This window comes from Lissotriton helveticus, chromosome 8 (genome assembly GCF_964261635.1).
Source record: "Lissotriton helveticus chromosome 8, aLisHel1.1, whole genome shotgun sequence".
Classification (NCBI taxonomy): Eukaryota; Metazoa; Chordata; class Amphibia; order Caudata; family Salamandridae; genus Lissotriton; species Lissotriton helveticus.
Genome location: NC_136069.1, coordinates 560,479,640 through 560,504,411, shown reverse-complemented (window position 1 = coordinate 560,504,411; position 24,772 = coordinate 560,479,640).

Genomic DNA, 24,772 nt, shown 5'->3' with positions numbered 1-24,772 from the left:
GTCAACATATATTTTTAAGGAGAATCTCTGAATAATGCTTTCTTCACTTGAGCCAGAGAATAATGGCATAGATTCTTTCTCATTTCAGAGCCATATTCTTGTACCTAACCAATGAAAAATGTTCCCACACAAATTCAAAACCAAACTGCACATTTGAATTGGTTGTACATTTCAAGACTTTGAAACTCACATAACATTCACCCATCCCCCCAGTGCTCATTCACCAAGTAACCATGGTAACTCCCTCTTAAACCAGCACACAGTTCACAAGTTCATCATACTATGTTGCAAAAAAATCCATCAAGGCTGTTTGACCTCTCAATCTACTAGCTAATGAAATGCAATGTTTGTTTAAATGACTTTTTCTCAACCATTGAAATGACTTCTTACAAAAAAAAAAGCATGCACCCTAATTTTCAGTGGAGATTTTTAAGAAAGCTCCAATCATTTCTGGTTATTCAACTGCACTGATTCTAAAACACTTTTTTTCATAATCAAACTGCCATTTCATTTCCACACCTCATCTGACTAGAAGCACATCTACCTTTAAGATGCCAAAAATCTGGTTTGTGGGTCATAGCTATGTCCACGGGAGTCAAAAATACGCAGCTAACAGAGGTAATTACATCCTTGATTTACTAAATGTAGACATTGTATGGATTGGACAGAGAGGACTGAGAAGTCACCAATTGATACCATTGGTAAAATCCTTTATGCATTTACCATGCCCTGACCTTATAATTGTGCACTGTGGTGGCAATGACTTGGGCACTTTGACTGGGGTAGGTCTGGAAATGCTTTTGAAGGACATCTTTGGGCAATTGATGTCACTTTTTCCAAAAACTGCCTTGGTATTTTCTAATATATGCCAAAGGCAAAAATGGAACTGGTCCAACCAATTTTGTCCACAGATTGAGACAGCAAGGAAACATGTAAATAAATCTGTTTCCGCTTACATGAGAGACTATGGAATGGGTAGTATATACCACAACAACTTGAATTACAACATGCAAGGCATCTATAGGAGAGATGGTGTGCATTTTACAGATGAGGGGCATAGAGTTTTCCTCTTAAATATAAGACTCTGCATTGGTACCTACTAGTAGGTACAAAAAACACCCACATAACACAACAGCTCTTTTCAGAGCTACCCTACCTCTAAGCACTCTAAATTATTTTTGTACTATAATTGTTTACACTGTTTTTCCCTGTGGTGCGCTCAGGGTGCGCGTACTGGAGCCCGCTCCTGGGAACGCACCCAGCGCTTACCCCACGAAAATAAAAAATAAAAAACGTTTTTTTGCCCTTCAGGGTCCTTCTAGGCCCCCCTCAGAAAACCTAGAGGGTCAGGGGGTGTCTACTCTTCCCCGTTTTAATTATTTCCCCCTTTTGTTTTCACCTCTTGTGTCTCGATTCTACTGAGACACAAGATGGCGGACTCTCCGGACTGTTTAGAATGTTGACAGACACCCGACAGCCAATCAGCTTTCCGCTCGCGCACTCCCGTAGCGTGCCGGGTGCGCTCCCCGGTACGCGCACCTGTGAGCGCTCGGAGCGCGCCTATAGATATATATGTGTTTTTTAAGTTAATTTTCAAAAAAAACACTGGAGCAATTTTCACCAAATATAGCAAAGGCACATCTGCGTACCAGTCCATACAATGTTGCCAAGTTTGGCTTAATTCCGTTCAGCGGTTCGGGCTGTAGACTTGTCAGACCGTCCTATGGAAATTAACATGGGGGAAACACGTTTTGGGACCCCCCTATTTTCTCAGCCCCCACTCCACGAATCCCCCCAAAACTTCCAGGGAAAGAGCGGAGCGGAGCTGGCCAAAATTTTGGAAAATTACACGCAAATTCCTCAACCGGCGCCAGAGTTATTACCAATAGAATGTTGCAGATTTCCTATGGTAGCCAATCCTAACTATAACTACCTACTGGCGACCGCCTGTAGGTAATATATATATATATATATATATATATATATATATATATATATATATATATATATATATATATATATATATATATATATATATATATATATATATATATATATATATATATACACATATATATATATATATATATATATATATATATATATATATATATATATATATATATATATATATATATTTATATATATTACCTACTGGCGGTCGCCAGTAGGTATATATAGTTAGGATTTTTTCTCTATGGGTTTTTTGAAAATTCTATGTCTAATAACTTTGGCGTTTGTGGACGGAATTGGCTGAAATTTTCAGGAAAATGGCACATTTTGTTTCTGAGCAGCCCTTGAAAATTTGGGGGGGGGGTTCGTCCAGTGGGGGCCGAGAAAAAAGGGGGGTCCCAAAACGTGTTTTTAACATTGAGTTTTCCATAGGGCGGTTGGCCTCACTTTTAGCCCGAACGGCTGAATGGATTTGCACGAAACTTGGCAAAATTGTAGGGACTGGTAGCCCGATGTGCCTTTTGTAGGTCTCAATATATGTGCTCCAGTGGATTTTGAGAAATTAACGTTTAAAAAAAGATATATATCTGTAACAGCGGACCGGGCAGCGCACTGGTTCGCGGACTTTTCGCGCAACGGAGCTTTGTGAAGCGAAGCTGATTGGTTCTCCGGCGTCTGTCAACATTCCAAACAGTCCGTAGCGGCCGCCATCTTGTCTCTCGGTAGGATCGAGAGACAAGAGGAGGTCAAAACAAAGGGGGAAATAACTATAAGGGGGCATAGTAGATCCTCGCTGACCCCCTAGGTTTGATGTGGAGGTTTTAAAAGGGCCCCGCGGGGCAAAAAAAAATAATAATAATAATAATTGAACGGCTGAATGGATTTGCACGAAACTTGGCAAAATATTAGGGACTGGTAGCCCGATGTGCCTTTGCTAGGTCTCAATATATGTGCTCCAGTGGATTTTGAGAAATTAACGTTCAAAAAAAGATATATATCTGTAACAGCGCTCCGCTTCGCGTAACGGAGGTTTGCGAAGCTGATTGGTCATTCTGTCACTGGGCTATAGTTGGGCTACATCTGGCTGATATTTGGGCTACATTTGTTTTTTTGTGTGTCTGGCGGCCATCTTTGGGCTACATTGGGCTACATTGGGCTTCATTGGGCTACATTCGGCTAATTAGCAAATAGCTCATCGCAAACTAGGAATGGTAAAGAATCGCTATTTATTCCTTAAAGTTCGCTATTTAGGAAATGCAAATAACTTTGATGATACATATGGCGGTTCATCTCTAACAAGATAAGAAGCATAGGGATACATTTATGATGACTGGCGCATCACCAGGGATGTGTTAGTCATTCTGTGCCGCTGTTCCGTCACCTATGGTGTGCTGCATTTACAATGCGGCGCATCATGGGGCAAAAACAGCACAGATGCGTGATGTATCTGTGCCGTAAAGGTGGCGCATTGCTGGAGTTGTATCGCAAGTGTGATGAAGCTCCAGCAAGGGTCGGGGGTGCCCCTGTCGCAGGGTTTCTGTTCTCCCACAGAACTGTGGACAGAGGATTGGAACCTCGGCGAATTAGGGTGTCCCAAAACTCACGTTAGTAATCAAAAACTCCTTAGCAAGCTAGGTACAGTGTCACATTGGATATAACAAACTCTCAATGTTTAGACAATCCAGAATATGAACTTATAGTACCTCAGGATACGTGGAACTCATGAACAGTCGGTCGTTATAGATTTCTTAGAAACCAGAACATGGAGTTAAGAAGAACAGATGTGTATTTGAAATGTTTATTTACTAATGCCGTCTTCTCAGGCGTAGTACCTTAGATAATAAAAGTACACATATTATCAGTAGCAAAATTACCAGCATAGTTACTAGTACATAAAAAGTGAATGGTGATAGTATGTTAACATGCTGTAAATGAATAAGAGTTAGCAACACTTATAAGCAGCCGCGGGCCGTGGAGGGAGTTACGGTGAGGCAGGGAGGCGGGGAGGGGGAGAAGCAGGGTGGAGAATACAAGTACACATATTATCAGTAGCAAAATTACCAGCATAGTTACTAGTACATAAAAAGCGAATGGTGACAGTATGTTAACATGCTGTAAATGAATAAGAGTTAGCAACACTTATAAGCAGCCGCGGGCCGTGGAGGGAGTTACGGTGGGGCAGGGAGGCGGGGAGGGGGAGGGGCAAGGTAGAGAGGGCTCCACCCTGCTTCTCCCCCTCCCCGCCTCCCTGCCCCATCGTAACTCCCTCCACGGCCCGCGGCTGCTTATATCTCACCCTCCCTAATACACATATTATATTATTTGCTAAGAAGGTCTCTTTGTGTTGGTTTAGGGCGTGCCCATACTTTAGTGTCTTAGATTTGAAGGAATCACATCAGCATACACCAGCTCTCTCTTCATGTGAACCGCATCAACTGTTGTGTATGTGTGTTCGGCAAAGCAATATAAAACCCGCCTCATGCCCAGAATTGGCAGAAGTTGCACTTATGTTATGAGTATGAAGTCGTGGAGATCAGACCTCATAACAATTCTGTATCGTGTTGTTCTTGAAACTTTAGCACTCGCTGTACAGATATAGTTTAACAAGTAAAGCAGATAGTAGACCAATAACATATTATTCTCATGTAAACCACGATGAACTACTAGGTGGAAAGCTAAAGCAACAACTAAGTGTCGTGTGCAGAAGTTGCAAAAAAGGAAAAATGGCGTTTAAACCGGTAATGAGCCCATGCTAACTTAACACGGTGTAAAGATATCCAGGACCTAGATGACACCTCCTCATGATCCGGAAACGAACTGAATAAGATAATAGAAGTGCCATCTCATGAGAGCAGATTGCAAGTTTATATGTGGACGGTCCGCAAGGTAAAGCATTAAAAACTAGGAAAATTTAATGCTAAAGAAAAATAAAACAGCCAAGTACTTTATCGAGTCTTAAGCCAATAGGCAAGGTAAATAATAAAAACTTGACAAATAAGTCAATGAATTGTCAATGAAATGCTAGTACTCAGCATATCAAACATGAAAAAGGTCTATGACATAACTGTGTATGCAAAATAAGCTGCAACAGCCTCCAATAGGAAGTCACCGTCTTCATCCGAAAACAGTTCAGCCATCCAATTTAAAAGCGGAAAAGAACATACGTGCTCTCCCAGCACCGGATCCTCTATCACCATTAGAGGACAGCTCGGTGGGTTTTCAAGAAAGCTCTGTTCCAAGAAAGACTGTGCTGCCGCCAGTAAATTCCAGGGACCAAGTAGTCCATGCATCAATGCCACAGCCATAATCCTTTCGCCAGGACAAACCAACTCGTGAGTAATGATAGGAGTCATCAGCTGATTAAAGTCGACGTCAGGAGAAACCGGTCCGCAGAGACACAAATCAATGGCCCAATCGAAATCACAGGTCAGGCAGTGAAATACAGGCTGGACACAGGTGAAGTAGGAGAACCGAAAAGATAATCCATATGCCGTGCTTAATATCGCCAACGGCATTGTGCCATAATATTCTAGCATGCGATTGCGGAACAGTGTCAGCAGCTGCAGGGTCGGAGGTTGCATAGGAGGGACATCCATATTTAAAAATGTAAAAAAGCACAAGAGCGTCCGCTGGTAATGCAAGTAAAAATGCCAATCTACGAACCAGAGTGCAGAAAATACAATGAAAGGAAGCAGGGATGACTCCAAAGATTTTCTCAAATGAAGTCACGAGACCACTGGTAACAACTTTAAAAAAGTGTGCCAGGGACTTTGTGGAGGATGCGTTAAAGATAGTCGGAAACATGTTGCTGAAATTGAAAGGCAAATCTTAATTGAAAAGGGTGTGCACCTCTGTATGGGTGTTCGCTATGTGAAGTACGAAAGTTTCACGGGCCGAACTCAAGGCCACCTCTCTCTGAGACAAAAGAGCTCTTATTCTTGCCATGCCGTTGAAACGTGTCCCAAGGTTGGTATTTGTGGCCAGATTGAAAACTCCCTATGTTCATGTGTGGGAGGAAATAGAACATTTCTGCAGCAAATAACCCGTTCACTTACTGTTACGATAAAAGGAATACTTTTAATTAACTCAGAACAATCTTCATTATTGAGCATCAAATAACTACCATTTTCCAACAACTTGAACGTGGGGATGATAGCAGGAACTGGCGTGCCTTGCAACACGCAAGCCATATTTGGTCGGTGTTTGTTGCATGAACCGTGTAACTGTATGTGCCTACACATTAGTGAATGATCTGGCGTCTCAGTGCATTCCTCTCCATTCAGATAAACTTCTTGATCATCTTTGAAACATCTGTATGTGTATGGAAGCGACCAGACCTCATGAAGAAATGCACTACCTAAAGGTTCATAACGACCTATTGGTATATATTTCATACAATTTGAAAACTTATATAAAGCAAAAGGCAGCGTTATTAAACCGTGGATAAGGCATGTTGCCAAAAAACCCGCAATCCTCTGCTGATGATGTCACTGAGCATGTCATGAATGATGTAATATGTGACATCATCAGCAGTGGATTACGGGTAATGGTATCTCTAGTTTACTCCCTTATAGCTGTGTTTCTTTTAACATAAGTGTCTGTTTCCTTCCCTTATACTTACTGTTTTTGGTTCGCTTCCGGTTCGCGTACCGGCGAGCGAACTAGGAAGCGAACTAAGAGAAATAGAGGTTGGCACAGTTCCAAATATTGTACCAATTTTTTAATAACGGGGAGGTAGTTCTGAAAAGAACTTTTTTTTTTATTTTTCTGAACATTTTTTTACTGTTTTTGAATTTTTCGGAACAGTTTTATATTTTTTTGGGTTTTTCTTGGAGGGGGCAATGAAAACGATTCATTGTAAAGGGCTCAACAGGAGCAACAAAACAAAAAAAAGAAGTATTTATTATTTTGGGTGTTTCGGACAAACTTGCATATGATAGTCAATAGCTCTGTTGATTAGAGTGATGCTTTTTTCTCCGTAGGAAATGAATCCATCGCAAAATGCGCAGATGTGTTTTACATCACCAAATCTCATTTGTATATTTGGCACCATCTCCCTGCCCTCTGGTCCCGTTACTTCCGGTACAACAGATCTTCTGGCCATAATAGGGAGATTATCTAGGTCGTTCCGAAACTGTGCAGCACTGTAGTTGTTAGGATGCCACCTAGTCATATGGCGATGCATTGTGTAGTTTCCGAAACTGTATTTTTTGTCGGTCCCTCTGGACAGTCTATCTTGACATATAAGGCAAGTTACGTATCTTGCATTTACTTTTTTCTGACCTTTGGGAATTTTAAAAAATTGCCAAATGAAGTTTTCTTTCCGGTGAGACGTCTTGGGCTGCTCAGGCAAAAACTGCCTCTCTTCGTGCTCGTCCTCCTGTTCCTCTTCTTCTTCTTCTTGTTGAATTACAACTTGAGCAGGTGGTCCACTCTTCCTTGGATGTGGTGGAGGTGGTGGGAAGCACCAGCTGAAGCTACTAAAGAAGCCATTGCTCAGTGATCACAAAGGGTCTTTCTCTCACAATGATGAAAGTCAGAGTGAGGAAAGAAGGAGGGATTTTCATCATTTGGGAAAAACAAGAGTTCTCAACCAATCAAAAGTGTTCATTTTAGATTATATGACCTAGTCTTACATCATTAGGAAACCAAAAGTGAAATGAACCAATGAAAAGTGTTATTACCAAGTCACATGACTTGCTGTGTTTACGTTAAGCGCTTTGCAGGGCCTCCCGGTTTGCTTCCAGAAACCTGCGCTTTGCGACTCGCTTCGCGTACCAGTTCGCTAACGTAGCACGTCATATGACGTATCACGCGACAACGTGAAACGTCATGCGGACGGGAGGCGTCACGATGTTGTTTTCTAACGCGGCACTTGCGGTAAAGAAACGTTTACCGGCTAGCGGTCTATTTCGCGGCATCAAGGTCAGCTAACGGGAAGCTTCCCGATTCGCGAAGCGAGAACGAAGAAAAAAAAATATTTAAAAAAAAAATTATTCATAAACATATAAAATATATTTTGGGATTTAAAGAAGAATACATTTTACAGCTACAGATATTAGCTGTTAAAAAACCAATGAAATTCACAGAAAAAACCATAGGTTATAGACCATATATAGTTAGGAATTAGCATTTACAAAACCTTGAAAATTCACTGAAAAAACCATAGGTTATAGACCATATATAGTTAGGAATTAGCATTTAGAAAACCTTATTTTACTCACACAAAACCATTGAAATTCCATATATAGTTAGTTGCACTAACTATATATCGCGCACCCGCAATCCACTGCTGATGATGTCACATATTACATCATTCATGACATGGTCAGTGACATCACTGATGACATCACTGATGACATCTCAAATTACATCACGGATGACATCACTGATGACAACATCCAGTGACTGTGTGTTTCTGTAAAGTTAAAATATGTCTTACATATTGAAGAATGAGTGGAAGTATAAGTGTCTGGACGAAGGATTTAGTAGGTGCATGACTGAATGTATGAGTGAGTGATTAAATGTGTCTCACTGAGTGCATGGGTTAGTGACTAAACTGTCTTAATTTGTGCATCATTATGTCTGTTGTTCTGTAAACTGCAGCATGTGTTGATCAGTAGCTATATGAGTAACTATATGGGTTATTGATTGATTGCCCAAGTATTTGCATGGGAGACTGAGTGTGTGTGTGGCTGGCTGGGAGGTGTGTGACTCTGTGCAGATCAATGTGTACTTGTATCAATGATTGTATAAGAGACTAAGTATGTGTTAGTATATGGTTGAAAACGTAAGGTGCTCTATGTTTAACTGTATAGATTAGAAAATGGAAGTGTGATTGATTCTTTACAGGACTGACTAGGTGTGTGAGTAACTCCATGGATGAGTGGCAGAGTGTGAGTGTCTGTATAGGTGTATGAGTGCATATGATAGTGTTGTAAAGATGAGTGATTGTATGTATGAATGATTGTATGGGTGAATGAGTGAATGTGTGTGTAGACGTAGGAATCAGTGAGTGCGTATGTAGTAACTAGTATTGGTGTGTCAATGGTTTCAAAAATTATACTCTGTATTTAACACTGGGTGTAACAGAGGTTATATTAAAGTGTGAGGAGATGCATTGTATTGTCACATTAATGATATCATCATTGATGTGACCATTGATGTCAAATGAGATATCATCAGTGATGTCATTTGAGATGTCATCAGTGATGTCATCAGTGATGTCACTGACCATGTCATGAATGATGTAATATGTGACATCATCAGCAGTGGATTGCGGGTGCGCGATATATAGTTAGTGCAACTAACTATATATGGAATTTCAATGGTTTTGTGTGAGTAAAATAAGGTTTTCTAAATGCTAATTCCTAACTATATATGGTCTATAACCTATGGTTTTTTCAGTGAATTTTCAAGGTTTTGTAAATGCTAATTCCTAACTATATATGGTCTATAACCTATGGTTTTTTCTGTGAATATATATATATATATTACCTACTGGCGGTCGCCAGTAGGTATATATAGTTAGGATTTTTTCTCTATGGGATTTTTGAAAATTCTATGTCTAATAACTTTGGCGTTTGTGGACGGAATTGGCTGAAATTTTCAGGAAAATGGCACATTTTGTCTCTGAGCAGCCCCTGAAAATGTGGGGGGGGTTCGTCAAGGGGGGGCCGAGAAAAAAGGGGGGTCCCAAAACGTGTTTTTAACATTGAGTTTTCCATAGGGCGGTTGGCCTCACTTTTAGCCCGAACGGCTGAATGGATTTGCACGAAACTTGGCAAAATTGTAGGGACTGGTAGCCCGATGTGCCTTTTGTAGGTCTCAATATATGTGCTTCAGTGGATTTTGAGAAATTAACGTTCAAAAAAAGATATATATCTGTAACAGCGGACCGGGCAGCGCTCCGGTTCGCGGACTTTACGCGGTACGGAGCTTTGTGAAGCGAAGCTGATTGGTTCTCCGGCGTCTGTAAACATTCCAAACAGTCCGTAGCGGCCGCCATCTTGTCTCTCGGTAGGATCGAGAGACAAGCGGAGGCCAAACCGAAGGGGCAAATGACCATAAGGGGGCATAGTAGATCCTCCCTGACCCTCTAGGTTTGATGTGGAGGCTTTAAAAGGGTCTCGCAGGGCAAAAAAAAATATATATCGTTTTTTTTGTTTTTTGCGTGGAGTGCGCCCGGTTCGCGAACCGGGAAGCGTTCTGGGGAGCGTACTTTCTTGAAAATTAGTGAAAAAAGTTAGAGTAAAATAATAATTGTGAGTGATCAGATGTAGGGTAGCTCTGAGAAGAGCTTTTGGGTTTATGGTACATTTAGGTACTTATAAGTAGGTACCAATGCACAGTCTTAAATTCAGAGTGAAAATTCTGTTGCCCTCATCTGAGAAGTGAACTCCATCTCCTCTGTAGATATCTTGCATGTAGTAACGCAAGTTATTGTTGTACAGGGAGCCCATTCCATGGTCTCTCATGTAAGCTGAAACAGATTTGTTTACATGCTTCCTCGATTTCTCAATTTGTGGACAAAATTGGTTCGACCACCTCCATTTTTGTCTTTGGCATATATTTGAATATACCAAGGCAGTCTGAGGAAAAAGTGCCATCAATTGCTCAAAGGTGTCCTTTAAAAGCATTTCCAGACCTACCCCAGTCAAAGTGCCCAAATCATTACCTCCACAGTGCACAATTAACAGGTCAGGTTTTGGCAAATGCATAAAGGTTTTCACCAATGGTATCAATTGGTGACATTTTAATCCTCTGTGGCCAAACCACTTAATTTCCACATCTTGTAAATTGAGGTTAGGTAAATTCCTGTTTTCAGCGTACCTCTGAGCCCAATAGATGTAACTATGTCCAACAATCCAGACAGAAAACATGGCGAGAGAAGGTTCTCCTGCAGTGAGATGAAGTGTGGCAATGAAATGGCAGTTGAAAAAATGAGAGTGTAAAATGAAAAAAACTGAGGAGTTTCTGTGTTAATGAAGCAGTAAGAGTGATTGGTGGATTTTGATTGCTGAAAACAGAAAGTTAGGGTGCATGGATGAGTTCGTTGAAAGATGTATTTTGAGTGGCGAAGAAAAAATCATTAAATGAAAGATTGCACTGGATATGCAGGTGCACTGAGAGTTCAGAGTTCAATTGCAACATTGTTGTGTGAACTTGGAAACACCAGAGGTCTTGCAAGAGGTGGTTGCTATGCAGAAAAAGCAGAGAGGGGGCAGAGGGGGGAAGGGTTTTGATTTGAAAAAAAGTGAGGGAAGAGTTTTGATTGGGTGACATGAGAGATATGTGTGAAGAATTACAGAATTTCTGTGCTTTTGATAGCTGCAGACTCTGGAGTGCATACCTTTTGCTCTGCTGAAGACAAATTGGTGTGTTTCTGAGACTGTTTTGAAACTCAAAGTATTTGCTAAGGTGAGAAAAGATTTCTTTAATTTAGATAGAAAATAGTGTGCTTTAAGGAGAAAATTATGAAGAAAGTTGTGTTTTTCAAATGTTGGTTTGTCTCAAGTGTTTTACAAATAGATTTTGTTTCTTTGAGAAATTGTAATTGGAGAAAATGTGAAGTATTAGTACTGACAGGGTTTTTATGTGCATAGGAGCTGTGGAGTGTTTTCAAATTATGACTTGTAAATCGTTTTTGAGGAAAAGCAATGGTTTTAATATTGATGACAAGGACATAATGGTGTCTGCTTCTTTATAAGGTAATTGAGAGTCTCTGATGTTATTTTTCCCATTTCAATGTAAGAAGTTTGTCTGTGGAGCAAATTGCTTGTAAATATGCTCCCACCTGTGCATGGCAAATTTAGATTTTGAATGTTTGCGTTACATAGGCATGTTAAAGGTGACTGAAACATGCTGCCAAGGCAATCAAAAAACGCTTTTATGTGTCTTAAGGACATTTTAAGTCATTTCCCCATGTGCAGTGTTTTCAAATTATGAGTTGAAAATCGTTTTTGAGGTAAAGGAATGTTTTCAAAATTTATGTGCGCCATATGCCCCCAAATTTCTTTTTCAGGGGTGCAGCAGGGTGTTCTTGAGACACCCCTGCACCCTCGGAAAAATTCATAATTTGCGATGAGGTAATTGCTAATCGCAAATTGCACCTTCATTCCTATGGGCCTCCTGCTGCATGGAAATGAATGGGTAATTTGTAATTAGCAAATAGCTCATCGCAAACTAGGAATGGTAAATAATCGCTATTTATTCCTTAAAGTTCGCTATTTAGGAAATGCAAAAAACTTTGATGATACATATGGCGGTTCATCTCTAACAAGATAAGAAGCATAGGGATAGATTTATGATGACTGGCGCATCACCAGGGATGTGTTAGTCATTCTGTGCCGCTGTTCCGCCACCTATGGTGTGCTGCATTTACAATGCGGCGCATCATGGGGCAAAAACAGCACAGATGCGTGACGTATCTGTGCCGTAAAGGTGGCGCATTGCTGGAGTTGTATCGCAAGTGTGATGAAGCTCCAGCAAGGCTCAGGGGTGCCCCTGTCGCAGGGTTTCTGTTCTCACACAGAACTGTGGACAGAGGATTGGAACCTCGGCGAATTAGGGTGTCCCAAAACTCACCTTAGTAATCAAAAACCCCTTAGCAAGCTAGGTACAGTGTCACATTGGATATAACAAACTCTCAATGTTTAGACAATCCAGAATATGAACTTATAGTACCTCAGGATACGTGGAACTCATGAACACTCGGTCATTATATATTTCTTAGAAACCAGAACATGGAGTTAAGAAGAACACATGTGTATTTGAAATGTTTATTTACTAATGCCGTCTTCTCAGGCGTAGTATCTTAGATAATACAAGTACACATATTATCAGTAGCAAAATTACCAGCATAGTTACTAGTACATAAAAAGCGAATGGTGACAGTATGTTAACATGCTGTAAATGAATAAGAGTTAGCAACACTTATAAGCAGCCGCGGGCCGTGGAGGGAGTTACGGTGGGGCAGGGAGGCGGGGAGGGGGAGGGGCAGGGTGGAGAGGGCTCCACCCTGACCCTCTCCCTCCCCGCCTCCCTGCCCCACCGTAACTCCCTCCACGGCCCGCGGCTGCTTATATCTCACCCTCCCTAATACACATATTATATTATTTGCTAAGAAGGTCTCTTTGTGTTGGTTTAGGGCGTGCCCATACTTTAGTGTCTTAGATTTGAAGGAATCACATCAGCATACACCAGCTCTCTCTTCATGTGAACCGCATCAAGTGTTGTGTATGTGTGTTCGTCAAAGCAATATAAAACCCGCCTCATGCCCAGAATTGGCAGAAGCTGCACTTATGTTATGAGTATGAAGTTGTGGAGATCAGACCTCATAACAATTCTGTATCGTGTTGTTCTTGAAACTTCAGCACTCGCTGTACAGATATAGTTTAACAAGTAAAGCAGATAGTAGAGCAATAACATATTATTCTCATGTAAATCACGATGAACTATTAGGTTGAAAGCTAAAGCAACAACTAAGTGTCGTGTGCAGAAGTTGCAAAAAAGGAAAAATGGCGTTTAAACCGGTAATGAGCCCATGCTAACTTAACACGGTGTAAAGATATCCAGGATCTAGATGACACCTCCCCATGATCCGGAAACGAACTGAATAAGATAATAGAAGTGCCATCTCATGAGAGCAGATTGCAACTTTATATGTGGACGGTCCGCAAGGTAAAACATTAAAAACTAGGAAAATGTAATGCTAAAGAAAAATAAAACAGCCAACTACTTTATCGAGGCTTAAGCCAATAGGCAAGCTAAATAATAAAAACTGGACAAATAAGTCAATGAATTGTCAATGAAATGCTAGTACTCAGCATATCAAACATGAAAAAGGTCTATGACATAACTGTGTATGCAAAATAAGCTGCAACAGCCTCTAATAGGAAGTCACCGTCTTCATCCGAAAAGAGTTCAGCCATCCAATTTAAAAGCGGAAAAGAACATACGTGCTCTCCCAGCACCGGATCCTCTATCACCATCAGAGGACAGCTCGGTGGGTTTTCAAGAAAGCTCTGTTCCAAGAAAGACTGTGTTGCCGCCAGTAAATTCCAGGGACCAATTAGTCCATGCATCAATGCCACAGCCATAATCCTTTCGCCAGGACAAACCAACTCGTGAGTAATGATAGGACTCATCAGCTGATTAAAGTCGACGTCAGGAGAAACCGGTCCGCAGAGACACAAATCAATGGCCCAATCGAAATCACAGGTCAGGCAGTGAAATACAGGCTGGACCCAGGTGAAGTAGGAGAATCGAAAAGATAATCCATATGCCGTGCTTAATATCGCCAACGGCATTGTGCCATAATATTCAAGCATGCGATTGCGGAACAGCGTCAGCAGCTGCAGGGCGGGAGCTTGCACAGGAGGGACATCCATATTTAAAAATGTAAAAAAGCACAGGAGCGTCCGCTGGTAATGCAAGTAAAAATGGGAATCCACCAAGCACAGTGGAAAAAATAGAATGAAAGAAAGCAGGGATGACTCCAAATATTTTCTCAAATGAAGTCACGAGACCACTGGTAACAACTTTAAAAAAGTGCGCCAGGCCCTTTGTGGAGGACGCGTTAAAGATAGTCCGAACCATGTCGCTGAAATGCAAAGGCGAATCAGTATTTAAAAGGGTCTGCACCTCTGTACGGGTGTTCGCTATGTGAAGCACGAAAGTTTCACGGGCCGAACTCAAGGCCACCTCTCTCTGAGACAAAAGAGCTCTTATTCTTGTCATGCCGTTGAAATCTGCTCCCAAGGTTGGTATTTGTGGCCAGATTGAAAACTCCCTATGTTCATGTGTGGGAGGAAATAGAACATTTCTGCAGCAAATAACCCGTTCACTTACTGTTACGATAAAAGGAATACTTTTAATTAACCCAGAACAATCTTCATTATTGAGCATCAAATAACTACCATTTTCCAACAACTTGAATGTGGGGATGATAGCAGGAACTGGCGTGCCTTGCAACACGCAAGCCATATTTGGTCGGTGTTTGTTGCATGAACCGTGTAACTGTATGTGCCTACACATTAGTGAATGATCTGGCGTCTTAGTGCATTCCTCTCCATTCAGATAAACTTCTTGATCATCTTTGAAACATCTGTATGTGTATGGAAGCGACCAGACCTCATGAAGAAAACCACTACCTAAAGGTTCATAATGACCTATTGGTATATATTTCATACAATTTGAAAACTTATATAAAGCAAAAGGCAGCGTTATTAAACCGTGGATAAGGCACGTTGCCAAAGCAGCCAACCTTTTGGATTTATACTGGAAATGTTAAAGGAAGAATTACGGAGTAGGGCCTGTAAATCTTTAATGGACAACCGAGTAAAATTACTCCAACCATCATATTCCTCTAACTCCGGGATAGTAGGGGTGTTTAATTTTTTAGAAGTAGCCAATCCAAAGCATTTGGTCTGGGAAATTGTTTCATTCACAAACAACATATGATTTGGGATGAGACATGCACGGTGCAAAGCCTCAGTGCCTTGTACCTGCCAGGTTCGTGAACCCCAAACTGATGTAGATCCTGGATATCTTTACACTGTGTTAAGTTAGCATGGGCTCATTACTGGTTTAAACGCCATTTTTCCTTTTTTGCAACTTCTGCACACGACACTTAGTTGTTGCTTTAGCTTTCAGCCTACCTGCGTCAAGATCTATGCCTGCTTCAAGCAGGCGCAGGGTTTTGATGCAGCTTTGTCCTATCTGATTGTAAATGCGGCACACCGTGGGTGGCAGAGCAGCGGTGCACGTTAACTGGTACATCCCTGGGGATGTGCTAGTTAATATAAATCTGCCCCTTTACATTTAATTATGTGCAGGGGACACAGAGTCGGTGAGGTTTATCCAAGGTTAAGAAGAGATGAGTCCTGTTCAGTGAAAAATTGGAGATAGGCTTCACCTCCTCTCAGCATCGTTGGACATGGTCAAATAATAGCTGCAAAATGTTACTCTTGTTAAACAATTTTACTATTATAATCTCTGAGATTTGTCTCTTACTCTGCAACATCTCATTGTTGTTATCTTTCTTTAAAGATAAAGACAACATCAACATGAGCGACAATCAGCAATCAGTTGATTTCGACCTCATCATTGAACTCGTAATTGAAACATCAGTGTATGTTGATCCCTTGGATGATTTCAATCCTGAGGATGAAGAAGAACGTGATGAGGATGCAAATTTGTCAGAATTGTATGACATAGGATGGGAAGCTGACGTGCTTGAGCCTATGGAACTATAAACATTTATTTTATAAATTTATAATAAATAAAAAGTAAATATTTAAACCGTTTAATTTAAAAATAAAGACACCTTCAAAAACAGGTTATGTGTAGTGTCTTCAATAAAATATTAAAATATGGTCATAAAATTAGATCAGATTCATATATAAAACAGCACAGGTAAAATGAATATAAATTCCATTTCTTTTCTGCTATTTCTGTATTCTAAATTTGCCATGTACAAAAAAATGTTCTATGTAAAAATGTTAAGTAATGTGTTAAGTTTTTGATGACTGTTATTAATTTACTGTTGGGTAATAGTGGTTAATAACATTTTTTATTATATTTTACCACAGATTCAACTGCAGATTATTTCAAGATTTTAGGATGCCAAGCAAAGAAAGAGTGAGAAAGGCTGCAAAACGTCAAAGACAGCAGGTGAATGAAAAAAAGCAGCAGTCCTCTAACAAAAAGATTTGTCAAGTCACCAAGAAAGCACCGGGTAAGAGTACAAAAACATTCATAAGAAATATCTGTAGTAAAAAAAATATTACTACAGAAAATGTTTCGGTCCAGAAAAGGAGAAGCAATTCAAACGGTAAGGAAAGGCCAATGAAAAATGTTACTGCTAGAGTAAGAGATAACTCTATGCATGAAAGTAGAAGGAAACAACAGTTTAGGGACATTCGTAAACGAATGTTCCGCAACAGGATAATTGGCAATTTGTTAAAAAATATTAAGAAAGGTCAACAGAAAGTGGTTTTTTATAAGACGAAAAAAAATAGTTGAGAAAGTTATTGATCAGGCATTTGAAATTAAACGTAAGTTATTTATTTTGACAATAAATAGAATTAGGAAGCTAAACAAGGCAATTTATGATTTCAAAAGAAATAGTAGATGGAAGAGAATAGTTAATCGTAGTAATTTTTGTGAAGTTTTTTCTGGAGAATGGATGCATAGTTCAAGCTCTGAGGCATTTTTTAATGAGCAGAGTTATTTCCAGGATAATGATTTGGTGCATGCAGTTGACACCAGTGGTCGAGCTTATGAAGTGAAAGATGGTTGTCCAGTTGAAAAAGAAAAACTTGTGACAACAGAGATAGAAGAGGTGTTAGGTAATGAGGTTTTAGGGAGACGTCCTAAGGGTCCTGTGTACACCTGGAAGTGTAGTAGTATTTGCAGTGTACGACAGGATTCCATCAATTTGCTTTGTGATTTTATACGGTCATTTAATAAGAAAAGTTTGAAGCAGAAAATGAAGTTGTTGCAAGAATTAGATCCTTGCAGAGTGAGAGAAGTGATAGGTTTGCATGGTCATTCACTGGCTTGTCTTTCCAGGAGAGTATGCCAGAGTGTTTTTCATCATTTCAGGATGCTAGCAGTGCATCATAATAAAGTGAGGAAATTAGTTAGAATGTTGTATTATGCTAAGAGTCCAGCAATTATGCTTAAACAATTATGCGCTGCTCTTTTGCATGGTTCTGAAATAGATGTGAAGAATATATGTGAAGAAATTGAGTTTCGTTACTTTGGAAGTAAAGAGGAGAATGTTGAAATTGACCAAGAAGAAGAGAGTAATGTGGAAGATAGTGTACAGGTTTCCAGTACAGATAATTTCCAGAGGGAAATTGCGACGTTTGAGGTGAAATCAAGTGAGAGGCCAAATTTCACTTGTGTGTGTTGTCGACGCACTTATTATAAGAATCAGACTAAGTTAGTGGATTTATATGGAAAAAGTGAAAGGGAAAATAATAGTGAATGGAAGGATTTTACAACATACTTGATGGTAGAAAATTGTTTTGATTTGGGATTGGATCAACGTGTGTGTACTTATTGTTGTAACAAATTAAATCAAAACCAGATGCCTGCTAGAGCAGTTCATAATAATCTGGAATTGGTTGAGATTCCTTCTGAATTGAAGGATTTAAATACTTATGAATCTATTTTGATTCAAAGTATCCATCCCTTTCAGGCTATTGTAAGAATGGAGCCAAAGACAGGGAAATTGCCTCCATCAGATTTACAGAGAGGATTAAAGGGAAGAGTTGTTTATTTGCCTCTAGATTTGAAGAAAAACATTAACACAATTGGAGTAGAAAAAGTGGAAGAGGAACCTCTTGTTATCTTAGTTAATGGGGTTCCGACAAAGAATAAGAAAATATGGCAAGATTTAGTAGATGTTAGGAAAGTCAAAAGGGCAACATTGTATTTGAAAAAATATAATAAATACTATAAAAATGTATATGTTGCAGAAGAGGAAGTAAGTGAGGAAGAGGATAGCGATTTGTGTGCTGGTCAAATTGAGAAAGTAGAACCCTGTACTAGTGAAGAAATATATGAACATTATAGTGTTCATCCTTTGCATTCCAAGGAAGTCATGGGGAATGCTATTGAGTTGTTTCAAATGAAACAAGCGAAAGGGAGTCCCATTAGTGTTTGGGAGGAAAGTTTGGAAGCTCGGTGTTTCCCACAGCTTTTTCCAACAGGTCAGGGAGGAAGATATGATGAGCGACCTCATCAAATTCCTGCTTCTGAATACCGGACTTTGCGATTGTATGCAGGAGATCCTAGGTTTCGACAATGCATTCCTTATTTGTTTCATCTCCTGTTTGAAAGCGATCTGTCTGCACTGTCATATGCAGTGAACCACATCTTGAAAAGTGGTATACACATGCAAAACATCTCGGCAAGTGACTTTATGGATAAAGTCAATGTCCAAGACAGTATTTTGGATTCTCACCTAATTAATCTCATGGCGTGTCAGCGTGGTACTAATGAGTACTGGTACCGTCGTCATGGTGATTTAAAATGTATGCTGAGGAACTTAGGAACTCCCACATGGTTCCTCACTTTGAGCTGTGCTGAGTATGGCTGGGAAGACTTACTTGAATTTCTACGAGAGGCAAATGCTAACGTAGAAAACATCGAATTCAAGACACCCGGAGAACTGTGCTCTTTGGATCCAGTCAATGTATGTAGGTACTTCAATCATAGATTTGAAGGTATGATGTCTTTTATCATGAATAAGAAGAATCCACCTCTTGGAGAGGTGTTGGATTTCTTCTGGAGGAAGGAGTACCAAGCAAGAGGTGCTCCTCATATACATATGTTGCTGTGGATCAAGGATGCACCTAAATTTGGAACGGATGCAGAAGACTCAGTGATGAGTTTCATAGAACAGTATTCTACGTGTGCTGTTCCAAACGCAAAGGAGAAAAAAAGCCTAAGAGAAAAAGTTCTACGTTTCCAAAGCCATCGATGTGGAAAGTACTGTCGTCGTAAATTCCGGAACAAAGACAAGTTCTACACCAAATGTCGTTTCGGCTTTCCACGACCGGTGATTTCTAACGGAAGAGTGAACAGTTTGATGTCTTCGCTGCGACATAATGTGATGAAGAAATCACCTAAAAACACATACAATTTGAAGAGGAACGAAGAGTCTAAGTACATCAACGACTACAACCCGGTGATTTTGTCCATGTGGAATGCTAACATGGATATACAGTTTGTGGCTGATAACTGTATGGCTGTGGCTCGGTATGTGACATCTTACATCACCAAAAAAGAGAAGACAGAATTGAAGGATATGTGGGAGGATATTTCCCATGAAAAGAGCCTCAGCAAGAAGTTGTACAGTTTCAGTCTGAAGATGTTGTCGCATCGAGAAATTGGAGCTTACGAATGTTCTGACCGGTTGTCTTCAGCAAGTCTCTATGCCAAGTCCAGGAGTATCGTTTGGGCGAGTGTTGGTCTTGCTGCAACGCGTAATCGAGTTCTCAAACCTGTGCGGGAAATTGAGTATTTGGCGGAAAAGGAGCCAAACAGTACCGACATTTTGAAGAGCAACATGTTGGATACATATTATCCAAATCGAAGCAGTCACCTCGAGAATGTTTGTCTGTATGAGGTTCTGCAAAATTACATATTCAAGAGGAACATCAAAGAAGATACTGAGAAAGGAGTGTATGCTGTAATAGGAAGTGAGGGATGTCTGGTCAAGCAAAGAAAATGCCACTTGATAAACCATCGAAAATTGAGTGGCGAATCTCCTGAAAAAAAGGAGTTTTTCTATTTAGCACTTTTGCAACTTTTTAAGCCTTGGCGTGCAGAAGAGGAACTGCTTGGAGATTTCCTTTGTTACGAAGACTCATTCAATGCTGCCAAGGAGACCATAGAATGTCCTGCTTTTCCCAAATATGTAGAAATGTTGAATGTGGAAATTGAGCAGGAAGCAACGATTGCAGCCGAGATTGCCAGAGACAGTTCTCAGGACAGTCAGAGTTCTGCTTCATTGAGTCAGGATCCACTAGGAGGACCTCTTATCGAAAATGAAGCTGCCACTGCTATGAATGAAGTGGAAAGAGCCATGGCACATGCTCAGGAGGATGCGGTTAACTTAGAAGAGTTGGAAAGACAACTCAACGTTGAGCAGAGGAAAATATATGACGAACTTACCATGCAAATTGATCATGGATTAAGTCATGACAAGAAAGAGTGCTCATGTACGTCGTTGAAGCCTGTCCGACTGTACGTGAGTGGAGAAGCGGGAACTGGAAAAAGTTTCCTTATTAAAGCAATTTCATGTTATTTGCAGGAAAGGACAGAGTCATCGCTGTCTTGTGTTGTCACCGCTCCAACTGGACTGGCAGCACATAACATTAAAGGGATTACTTTACATCGTTTACTGATGCTGCCAGTGGAGCATGACAACAAATTAGAATATCACAAGCTATCTGGAGATGCTTGCTTTGAAGTTTCAAGAGTCTTGAGGAAAATGAAACTTCTTATCATTGACGAAGTAAGCATGGTTTCCAATGTCATGCTTGCCTTTGTGCATTTGAGAATGCAAGAAGTTCTCAAAACAGAGTATGATGTGTTATTTGGTGGCAAACACATCATTGTTTTCGGAGATCTTCTGCAGCTGACACCAGTGAAAGGGCAACCTGTGTTCAAAATGCTCACGCATGAAGATACCAGGAAGTGCTTAGGGAGCATTGGCAACGTCAATATATGGTTAAACTTCAATTATGCTGAACTGCATGAAAATATGCGTCAGGCAAAGGATGAAGTTTACAAGACTATTCTACAAGATGTTAGAATTGGAAAAGTGACCGAGCATGGGAAAGAAGCTTTACATGCACGATTACTGACAAATTTATATCCAGACGAAGATGTTGTGCCTGAGAATATTTTTCAGAAAATTACTGAGAAAAAATCTGGAATATGTTTGATGCCAACTCTTGCAGAATGTGCCAAATTCAACAATAAAATGTTGCATTTAGAAAAGCAAGAGATTGTGAAACTGGAAGCTATTGACAGAGTAGAGCATATGGGATCAACAATTATTTTGTCTGAGAATCTGAAAACAAAATTGGATTCATTAGAGAAGAGTATATCTAAAACTGCGGGTTTTGAAAAGACTCTGAATGTGTGCTTGAACTGCCGTATAATTTTAAGAAGGAATTTACATGTTGAAAGAGGTCTGGTAAATGGATCAATGGGTAATGTTGTTGATTTTGTGAAATACAGAAATAGAGATGGAATTACATTTTTAAAAATTAAATTTGATGGCATTGAGGAAGTACAGCTAATTGGTCGTTGTTCTGCTAGATTTTTGCTTGTAAAAGACTTATATGTTCGTCGTAAGCAGTTTCCTGTTTGCTTGGCATATGCGGTGACAATCCATAAATCGCAAGGTTTAAGTGTAGACTGTGCATTGGTGAATATTGGCAGTTCTGTGTTCAAGGAGGGTATGGCATATGTGGCATTGTCACGAGTTAGAACTTTATCGGGATTGTACTTGATTGAGTGTGATGTCACAAACATTTGTGCGGATCTAGATTGTGTTAAGGAATACAATAGGTTAAGAAGAGAGTATGCGCCACATTTGCCTCAGTATCCTTTGTTTGAGAAACGTGTGGTAGGCCGGAAACGAAGAAATGTGACCAATACTGGGGAGGTTGTAGCAAAAAGACGAAAAGTCGATGAACCTGAAATTATAAGCAGAAACAAAAAGGATTCTGTTGAAGATGTTGTTGGTTTTCAATTTGAAAACAGTTCTGGTGTCAACTGCTATGCTAATGTAGTGGTTAATGTTTTGTTTTCTCTAGAAAATGTAAAAGAAGAGATTGTGGTCAATTCTGATCAAAGATTTTGCAGTTTGTTAAATTCTGTGTTAGAGAAATGTAGCACTGATAGAACAAACATAGAAAGTGTGTCTGAAATTCGAAATCTGTTAGACAGATGTTCAGGCCAAACACAATTCTCTCAAAATAGTCAGCAAGATTGTCAGGAGTTTTTAATGTATATGCTTGATGTATTGCATGATGAAGGTGTAGATGTAGATCACCTGTTTGGGCTTTCTTATCAATGGCAGCATGACTGCGAGAACTATAGGGTATCAAGTACTACTAGTGTAGACTCAGAAAGATTTATATATTTAACTTTGCCAGACAGTAAATCAGTCTCTTTTAATAAGCTAGTAAAAGCAGCTGATCACAACATGGAGTGTAGCCAATGTAAATCTGAAATGATGTCCACATTATTTATACGAACATATGGCCAGTATGTCATTTTAATGTTCCAACGATGTAGGCCTGATGGAACAAAATTGACAACTTTAATTAAAAATTTTGTGGCTTCACAGTTGTCAATATCAGGAAGGACTTTTGTAACTGTAGCAATTATATATCATGATGGTCCTTCAATAACATCAGGACATTATACAGCTTATTTAAAGTGTAGAAATGGCTGGTCATTCTGCAATGATTCTGTTTTAATTTTCAAAAAAAAATTGCCGTATGACCTTAAAAACTCTTACCTGGTGTTTTTAAAACCAAAATTTTAGGGAAAGAATCTCGGGATGTGCTCTGAGGAATTTCAAGAAGTTCTAATGGCTCCTACACGATTTGGCCTTGAGGATAAGTGTAGTACAGAGACATAACTTCTTACCATAACACTGGACATCATGGAGAAATACGTGCACTTTGAATGAGTTCAGAAAAACTGTTTCTTTTTATAAGCTAATTGAAGCAGCCAATCAAAACATGGAGTAGAGGGAATGTAAGTCTGCAATGCTGTCTACTGTTTTACATTGCTTTGTGATTAAAAGTGATGTAGAGAATTAAATAATTGTACTAGTCATAAAGGTAGTGTAAGTCTGCTTCATAGTAAGCAGTATCAGTGTGATAGGAAATGTAGAACATGATTGAGCAAGAAGGGGAAGATATTAGTAGTCCAGGATTGTGAAAATGATCTTCAACATTTTAATTGTGAAAGTTGCGGAAATACAACATGACGGGATTGGCTTAAAAGAATTCTAAGAGTTATAAATGGCTCAGACACGATTTGGCCTTGTGGAAACGTGTGGTAGAGAGCGAGAAGTCATTTATTGTATGTAACATGTTTTTGAAAACGATGGAGGTTTTCTTTCAGAAAGTGGCGGGTTGAAAGTAATAACAGCACAACAGAGTGTAAGCTGTTCATAGGACATCCTTGGCCATCATGGAAAGTAAGTTAACTTTAAGGAGTTCTGAATTCTGATTTGTTATGTTGTATGGGTTTTTTAAACACAATCATTTTGATTGTGTTTTTTCCCCCCGCTGTTATATGATGAATACCTTCAAGTCACTGTTTTAGTGAAATTTGATACATTCTGAGAACAGCAAAAATAAACCATTTAACATGTATAATTAATTCTGTTCTGTTTGCATTTATGATGTACATGTAGAACTGTGTAGGAGGCATGGAGAAGGTGAGGCTTCTGTAAGTGTCAAAGTTGTTGCATACAGTGCTCATATTCTACGTAGTCTTTTATATTTCATTACTTTCACTGTTTCTGACTGATCTAAATTTTTTTTTTTTAAAAGAACAGTAAGTATAAGGGAAGGAAACAGACAGTTATGTTAAAAGAAAGACAGCTATAGGGAATAAACTAGGGATACTGTTACCCGCAATCCTCTGCTGATGATGTCACTGAGCATGTCATGAATGATGTAATATGTGACATCATCAGCAGTGGATTACGGGTAATAGTATCTCTAGTTTACTCCCCTATAGCTGTCTTTCTTTTAACATAACTGTCTGTTTCCTTCCCTTATACTTACTGTTCTTTTTAAAAAAAAAAATTTTTGGTTCGCTTCCGGTTCGCGTACCGGCGAGCAAACTGGGAAGCGAACTAAGAGAAATAGAGGTTGGCACAGTTCCAAATATTGTACCAATTTTTTAATAACGGGGAGGTAGTTCTGAAAAGAACTTTTTTTTTTATTGTTTTTGTTGTTTTATATTTTTTTTATTATTTTTCTGAACATTTTTTTACTTTTTTTGAATTTTTCTGAACAGTTTTATATTTTTTGGGTTTTTTTTTCGGAGGGGGCAACGAAAACGATTCATTGTAAAGGGCTCAACAGGAGCAACAAAAAAAAAAAAAAGAATTTATTATTTGGGGCGTTTTGTACAAACTTGCATATGATAGTCAATAGCTCTGTTGATCAGAGTGATGCTACTTTCTCCGTAGCAAATGAATCCACTGCAATGTACGCAGACTTGTTTTACTTCACGAAATCTCGTTTGTATATTTGGC